This window comes from Urocitellus parryii, chromosome 9, assembly GCF_045843805.1.
Source record: "Urocitellus parryii isolate mUroPar1 chromosome 9, mUroPar1.hap1, whole genome shotgun sequence".
Taxonomy (NCBI): Eukaryota; Metazoa; Chordata; class Mammalia; order Rodentia; family Sciuridae; genus Urocitellus; species Urocitellus parryii.
This window is the reverse complement of record NC_135539.1, coordinates 30379048-30387430: the sequence shown is the minus strand read 5'-3', so window position 1 is coordinate 30387430 and position 8383 is coordinate 30379048. Positions and strand designations below refer to the sequence as shown.

The following is an 8383-nucleotide window of genomic DNA, read 5'->3' as shown; positions in this document are numbered from 1 at the left end:
AGGTACACTCAGAAAAATGAGAAATTATATCCCATCTATGTATGACATATCAAAGTGCATAAACACATTTTACTGTAATGTAGAACTAATTAAAACAAATTTTAAAATATATACATATTATACAAAAAGTATGTACAGGTACTATTACTTTGTATGTAATAATACTTCCCTTCTAAAAACTTACTGATTCAGGAAACTACAAATCTAACAACATAACTTATCTCTCACCCTCCCTTTCAAGAAACCCTTCACTTCATGTCCCATGCTTCTGATATTAAGCAAGATCTTCCCATTTTATATTTTGTAAATACTCTTGAGTGGCATCATTTATATCTATTTTGTGGATGAAAATATTAATGGGAAAAGCCCTTATATCTTTATTTAATATTTGTTGGAGTGTCACTGAACTTTGCAAGTCTTCTTTGGAGAGATTTTTAATCTTTTTCCCTAGTTCTCTATGGGGTGTGAAATGTGACCCATGATGCTTGGATGCCACTTTATTCTTGGGATAGTCAAAGTACATCATGGATCTGGATTCTTGAAAATTCTTAGAGGTTTACCCATAATAACACTCTATACTTGGGCCAACTACAGGTGTAGTCATTGGGTGATAATACCTCTCCTCAACACTCTCCTCAGAGCCTTAGCTACATCCTTATTCCGGAGAGTATAAATCAGAGGATTCAGTGTGGGAGTAATGATGCTATAGAACACAGAACCAACTTTGTCTTGCAGTGGAGTGCGCTGGGACCTGGGCCTCATGTATGAGAAGATGCAGGAACCAAATCAGAGAGAGACCACAATGAAGTGGGAGCTACAAGTGGCAAAAGCATTTCTTTTACTCCCAGCTGAACGCATCTCTATGACACTGTGCAGGATGAAGCCATAGGATGTAGAAACCAGGATGATGGGGAGGAGGAGAAGCACGATGCTACAGATATACACTGTGGTCTCATAGACGGTGACATCACCACATACCAACTTCACAACAGCTGGATACTCACAGTAGAAGTGGTACATTTTCTGAGATCCACAGAAGGGAAAGTGCATCAAGATGACTGTGTGAATTAGGGAGTTCAGAGATGCCCCCAACCATGAGGTGAGGGCCATCATCAGTGCCACCTTCCTGCTCATGAGCACAGTGTAACGCAGAGGATGACAGATGGCAACATACCTGTCATAGGACATGAGAGCTAGCAGAAGACACTCAGTGCCACCCAGAGACAAACAGAGGAAGTGCTGGGTGGCACAGCCCAGGAGGAGATGGACTTGCTGCCAGACAGGTAGTTGGTAGCCATCTTGGGGATGGTTGTGCAGATGTGCATCAGGTTCATGAGGGAGAGCTGGCTGAGCAGGAAGTACATGGGGGTGTGAAGCCCATGATCCACACAAATGAGGAGGATGGTGAGGGTGTTGCCACTCAGTGCAACAAGGTAGACCACCATGGTCAGGCAGAAAAGGAAAAGGTGGGTTGGGGAGTCATTGAAGAGCCCTTCAAGGATGAAGTCTGCCAGAGACGTCTGATTCCTCAGCCACATGGTCCCTTCAAAGTCCCTGGGGAAACAGGAAGTGGAGACAAAGTGTGATGCCAGACATATGGAATCCTGTGTACATGGTGATCAGCTCTTTTGATCCAATCAAACATTTGTGAAGAGATTTTTCTATATTTGTAATTATCCTGCAGCTGAAATTATTTAAATTCAGTTTTTTCAAAACAAGAGAAACCTAAAATTTGTTATCTCAATCATGGTCATTTGAAATTCCAAGACTCTATTGAGGCCTAAAATTTATGAGTCTTCTTACTAAATATAGGCATATGTGTGTGTGATCATATGTGTGATTTGTGTTAGTGTGTGTCTGTGTTTGTATGGTTGGTGGATTGTGTTTCTTATTTTACCAGGCAGGTTCTATCAAGAGCATCTGAACCACTAAGACATTTCTATTAATACATGTAATTGTTAAGGGTGGCATTACAGAACTTTGGCCTTATTTCTATGTGGAAGCTGGTTAAGGAGTTGGTGTACTGCTGTCATGTTTAAGTCTGATTTGGAAACTTTAAGCCTACAGGACAAGCAGTAGAAAGGGAAGATAGTACAAAGCAAGGCAGACAAGAGACAAAATACAAAAGCATGAGCTGTGACCCCACAAGAGAAAACAAACAAACAAAAAAGAGTCAGTTCTGCTTGCGTATGGAATTAGGCACTGGGGTTTTTTTGTTTGTTTGTTTTTTTGTTTGTTTGTTTTGTATTGGCTTTTTTGAATTCTACAAAATATTTGAGTTTCTTTTAACATAATTAAAAAGCATAAAATAGGCCTCAATTCAGTCTCCATACTTCCCTTTTCCCTCTCCTCCTCTCTTCCTCTGATCCCTTCCCTCTACTCTGCTGATCTGCTATTTATTTATAGTTTTTTATTAGTTACTTGTGGATATACATACAGATGACATCCATATGGTATGTTCATATAGGCACATGGGAAATTTAGGTCAGATTTCTAATGAAGCTGAATGCACACCCCTAGTCCAGAATTCCAAGAGCCTAAAGGAGTATCCTGGGGAATGTAGAGCAACTGCAGGCCCAGCTACTGCTCCATACCAATGAGGTGTGAGCCAGCAGACCAGAAAAAAACTATTAATACTACAGGATGGCTGCTTCCCTTCTGACCTCTAATCTCCCAGGGATCTCCTCTAAGACCCACCTTAACTAGAAATGAGAAATTAGAGAGATTTTTGGGAAATGTAGTTTATCCTAGCCAACCTCACATATCACAAAGTCACTGTAGTCCATCTTCTGCCCTTTTGGCACACATTCACAACCTCCACCAGTCAGGTTAACCTCCAAATACAAAAATGATACCTGTGTAACTAAATACAATATATCCAGCATGAAGGCAAACACGTTAACCCTTTCTCCAGGAGAAAATCCAAAGTTCTTTATTTCCCCTAGGGGAGACATTCATTCCTCCGATACATGTGTCCCCTTTAATATCCTGGAACTTCAAAATTTTCTGAATGATATATGTGAAAAATATTCTAATGGAAATAAGAAAGAAATACTCATTACTACCACCCACGGGATAGAGATTCTTATCCAAAAATGGCTTAGCATGTACTTTGGATATCAACCCCTGTTTCTTCACTCAGTCCTGGCATCTGCCCAATAGATCCATGAACAAACTGGACATGGCATCCGGGGTAAAATTAATCCCTGGATTCAGAATGATGGACTTACACTCACCAAGGCCAATCTGTCTGAAGCCACTGCTGAATATGGATAACAGCATAGACCATCATGAGTTCCCCCCATCGCCCCAGTCCTGGGGTGATCAGCCAGCCTCTCCACAGCACATTGATGATATTGGACCACATTCAACATGAAAGGGACATTCCTTTTTTTCCTGGACAGGACACTCACTCTTGGTATGGATTTTGCTTCGTCACTTGAAGTGCTGCTGCCAGAACTACCATCTCTGGACTCACAGAATGCTTTATTCGCCATGAGAGTATTCCACGAAGCATTGCTCCTGATCAAGGAGCTTGATTCACAGCAAACAATTGTGCAATATGGCCTGTGTTCATGGGATTTGTTATACTTAACATAGGTCCTCCATCTTCCTGAAACACAGAACCTGATAGAATGGTGAAATACCCTGGTAAGACTCTGCTTCAAGCAAAACCTAGGTGGCAACACCACTCATTGCTGGGGCAATGTCCTCCAGGGTGTGGTACATGCTCCACGCCTGCATCTAATTTATGGTACTCCTTCCCTCACAGCAAGGATTCATAGGATCATACCCCAAGAATTCGATGGATAGAAATGAGAGTGTGTTCTCTCCCTATAAGATTAATGTCTATGACCCACCAACATTATTTTTTCCTGTACTTTTCAGTTCTCCTGCTTTAGAAAATTCTTAGCTACAAAGGAAGGGATTCTACTTCACAGACACAAAGTGATTCCATTTTCTGAAGGTTGAGATTGTCCTGCTGCCACTTTAGGATGCTCATTATAGCTGAATCAACAGGTGAAGAAGGTCACTCTATGGCATGGAGTGATTGATTCTGACTAGGAAGGGAAACTGAGTTGCTACTACACAATACAGAGAGGAAGAGCAAGTGTGACATAGGACATTTTCTCGGTGTCTCTTCAAACTCCCCAGTCCTATGATGGAGGGCAATAGGAAACTAAAGCCCAAGTCAGGTCACACTGATAAGGGCTCAGATCCTTCAGAGATGAAGGTTTGGGTCATCCAACTGACCAGGAACAGTGACCAGCTGTGAACCAAGGCAGTATGGACTGTGGAGTGAAATAGGATAGTTAAAAGACCAGTAATGACCATGTGGACAACCCCCAGGAACACAAACTGCCATACTTTGTGCATTTATTCTTAATGGTGATAAGAATTTGTATATTTATATTACACAAATTAAGCGTTTATTTCATTGTCATCCTCTTATCAAACATGAGGTGTGAATAATACCTAAAATCATATCTCAAATAACTAGATATAAATGAAGGAGTATGAATCCATAGAAATAGAATAAATATCACACAACATACAAAAAAAGGATTTTTTCCCTTAATGAGGAAAGGGTTGTATATTTTATATACTCTACTTGGGAAAAGTTGATGACATCTTAGATTATACATAGAATACTCATATTATATTAGGTAGAAGGATATCTTATGTGTCTTTATTTGAACATTGAGCAAAATTTTTAAAGAATGCATCAGTGCTGTGCTGACACAAAACAAAGCAACCATACCTATGTCCTGGGTCGATTTGTGAGTCAACAGATGACAAAAAAATGCTAACAAAACTAGGTTTTTCATGTTGATTCAGCCACCCTTGCCAATCTGCCCTCTCTCCAGTTCTCCCACAAACACTAATCAGAATAAGAAGTTGATCTCCATGAGGAAATTAGACTCAAAAAAGTCATAAACTAAGTAGAGCCTTCTATCACTTCTTGTGTCTTACCTCCTAAATATATTCCTGTACTTTCACATATTCTGATTCATTGATGTTCATTAACAGGAAAGAACCACCACCAATGAAGAAAAGTACTCATGACAATTATAAGAGTAACTACCAGTAATTAAAAATAATTATGTGAGTATAAAAAATAAACTTCAAAAATTAAAGCAAAAAACACAGGACTTAATGCATTCTAATCAAATTTCAATTCTACCAGTAAAAACGAGTTCACATTTATTTTTCTTCTGTCCAAGGGTCGCTCTAGGATTATAATGACAGTCGTGTCACACTGTTACTTCCTGCTCAGCTTCTATGGACTAAGAGAACAATTTCAACCCTGGTTCCCCTGATTACTTCAACTCAGTTGACATGATCTGCATACATCTTTTCTACCTAATTATTGAAACACATCTCTTTCTCTTTCTTCAATAGTTTCTGACTATCTCTATGAACCCCCTTTGTGGTGAGCCGTTTCTGTGAACTGTGGCCGCCATTACAAGATGGCGCTGGTTTCCCCTGTAGTCTGTGACAAACAACTCCTTATCAGAATGAGTTGGCATGCTGTGACTTGGCACCCTATGAGAAAAGTCCACGTGGCAGTTGTGCATTGGGGCTTTATCTGCTTTATTAAGGCTGGGGCACACGGGAGTAGTAGTAGTGGCAGTAGTAGTAGCAGTAGTAGTAGTGGCAGTAGGAGTAGCAGTAGAAGTAGTAGTAGGAGTAGCAGTAGAAGCTAAAAGACATGTCAATACAAAGGCCTGAATAAACAGCTGAGAGAAGAAAAAGTATCAAGGACCTGAATAAACTGCTGAGAGAAGATTCCCGAGTTGCGTCTTCCTTGCGGGCAAGGGGTCGCGACAAGTGGTGCCGAAACCCGGGAACCAGAACTTTCAGTCAGTCAGGGGTGGTGCACCGGTTAGTCCCAGGTAAGTGGGATCTGCGATGAAAGCAGGGATAGTCCCAGTAAGTGGGATCCGCGTCCAAAGCGGGGTCAGCTCCTCTACAAAGAAAGAGAGAGCCTCATATTTATTGCAGCTGCACTGTGTACTTTCACTTTTGTTTTCTGTGTTTCTTTTGTTGTGTCATTTCGCTTTTGTTTTTTGTGTTTCTTTTGTTGTTGTGTCCTCTGTAGATAAAGAGAGAGTGGGGAAAAATAAATAAATAAATAAGACGCTCCTCTGTAGATAAAGAGAGAGCGGGGTTTTGTATTTTCACTTTCTTTATACTGCTTGGAACAGTATGGGTGCTACTCCCTCAAGCCCAATTTTGCTGGCCTTGGACGGGTTACTGCGTTCTAAGGGACTTAAAGTGAAGCGGAGCACATTACAGAGGTTTTTAGAAGAGACTGACTCTGTAGCTCCTTGGTTTGCTTTTTCAGGGAGTCTCACGATTTCCAGTTGGGACAAATTAGGGAAAGATCTGGATTTCGCTTACAAACAAGGAACTTTAAGGGGCGGTACCATTCCGCTTTGGAAATTAGTGAGGGGGTGTATAATGGATGGTAAATGCCAGAAAGCTGTGAGCGAGGGTCAGGCTGTTCTTGAGCAATTGCATGAAGAAAAATCGGAGGGGTCACATAGCGAGGTAGCAGAAAGTATTAGGAGTAAGAGTGGTGAACAGATAAGGGAGTCTGAAGTTAAACAGAGGAGAAGGCTCTATCCGGACTTGACTGAGTTAAAAACTCCCAAGGACACCAGTAGCTCGGACAGTTCTGAGGAATTAGATCCACCCTAGCCGCTCTCAACCCCGCCTTCTCATCTTCCCCCTCCCTACCAGGCCCACAGAAAAGTCTTAATTGACCTTCTCCAGAATATTCACCATGGCTTATTTTAGGACTTTCAGCAAAAAAAAAATCTCTACAAAAAGGTTTAATGTAGATAAACTTCCTATTTTCATGTTGCCCTGTTTTATTTGGCTACTGTCTGAAAAAATCAGCATTCCAGGCACTGGACACTCCCTTACTAGTTTTTCACAAAAATATGTAACAAGGCCTCTGGCCTTGAGCTGGGCTTCACAGTGCTGACTACATTTCTAAGATAAGGGAGTTACTAACTGGGCTCCATGGTAACAGCTGGCAGGAAAAAGAACTGGAAAGGGAGATAGAGGAACTGGAGGGTCAATTGAAAAAGTCAAGATTTAAAGCACCTACGGCCCTGGTGCTGTCACGCTCCCTCCTTATAACCCCGATTGGGACAAGGACAACCCCAGAAGGCTGGGGGGTGTTCAGTGGCAGCCTAAGATGGCCCAAACTTCCCAGTAATTGAAAACTTGGATGCCGATGGACAGCCGGCCAGAGTACATGTTCCTTTAGCCTTTAAGGATATTAAACAACTAAAGGAGGCAGTTACTAATTACGGATCCCATGCCCCCTTTACATTGACTCTCTTCGAGTCTTTCTCTGCCAATCAGCTGACACCTAGTGACTGGCAACAGCTTTGCATGGCTGTGTTGTCCGGAGGGGATTTTTTGTTGTGGAAAAGTGAAAATCAAGAGAGGTGTCGCGAGCTAGCCCGAGTCAATCAGGACGCCGGCTTCCCACGGCATAACCTTGAAATGTTAACAGGCTTGGGACAATATGCTATCATAAATCAACAAATTAATTATAATCCTGGGGTCTATGCTCAGATAGCTACAGCAGCCATTTAGGCTTGGAAGGCTCTACCTATTTCAAATGCTAAAACAAAAATTTCAAAAATTGCTCAAGGACCCTCTGAGCCTTATTGATACTTATTGATCCTTGCCTGATTGATACAGGTAGCAGAAAAAATATTCCCTAACTTGGAACAAGCCATGCCGGTCATTAAGCAATTGGCTCTTAAATATGCAAATTCCTATTGCCAAAATGCTATTAAATCTACCAGAGCAAAGAGTGTTGATGACATGATTCGAGCTTGTAAGGATATTGATGGAGCTCATATTACTGGACAGGTTCTGGCCGCTGCCCTCAAAACAGGAACAGGGGCCCGCCCCAAGGTCCACTGGGCAATCCAGGGACAGAATGGTGCCCCGGGGAGTAGGTGACTTTGTCACCTCCCACGGACCAACCCCTTTCTATCTGTAGACTCCCTAGGGGAATGCCAGGAAGTACAGGATGTACAACTGCAACCGCAGGTCGCAGAGACAGAACAAGCTGCTACCGCAGTAAGATCTTGGCCAGGCGGGGGAAAATGCAGACAAAATCAAACAAAATACAATCGGCTAAGAAAACTTGGAGAACTTTTGCCCTGAAAATGGGCACCAGACTCCATGTTGTTTGCATCACCATGGTAACCATGGGGTGCCTGGCCGGCATAGCTGCTTCCTGGTCCCACCTCCCACACTTTTGCGGGCTTCTGATTGGTTCTTCCACAGTCACTCAGACAGGACTTCTGGTCCCGCTTTCCAGCCACTAACCTGTACTGCTGTGTTTCAG

At 42.1% G+C, this 8383-nt stretch overlaps 1 pseudogene; it reads right to left on the bottom strand.

Moving 5' to 3' along the window:
- Positions 1 to 600: 600 nt before the first annotated feature.
- On the bottom strand, positions 601 to 1538 carry LOC144256865 (olfactory receptor 2AE1-like; annotated as a pseudogene).
- Between the last annotated feature and the right edge of the window lie 6845 nt (positions 1539 to 8383).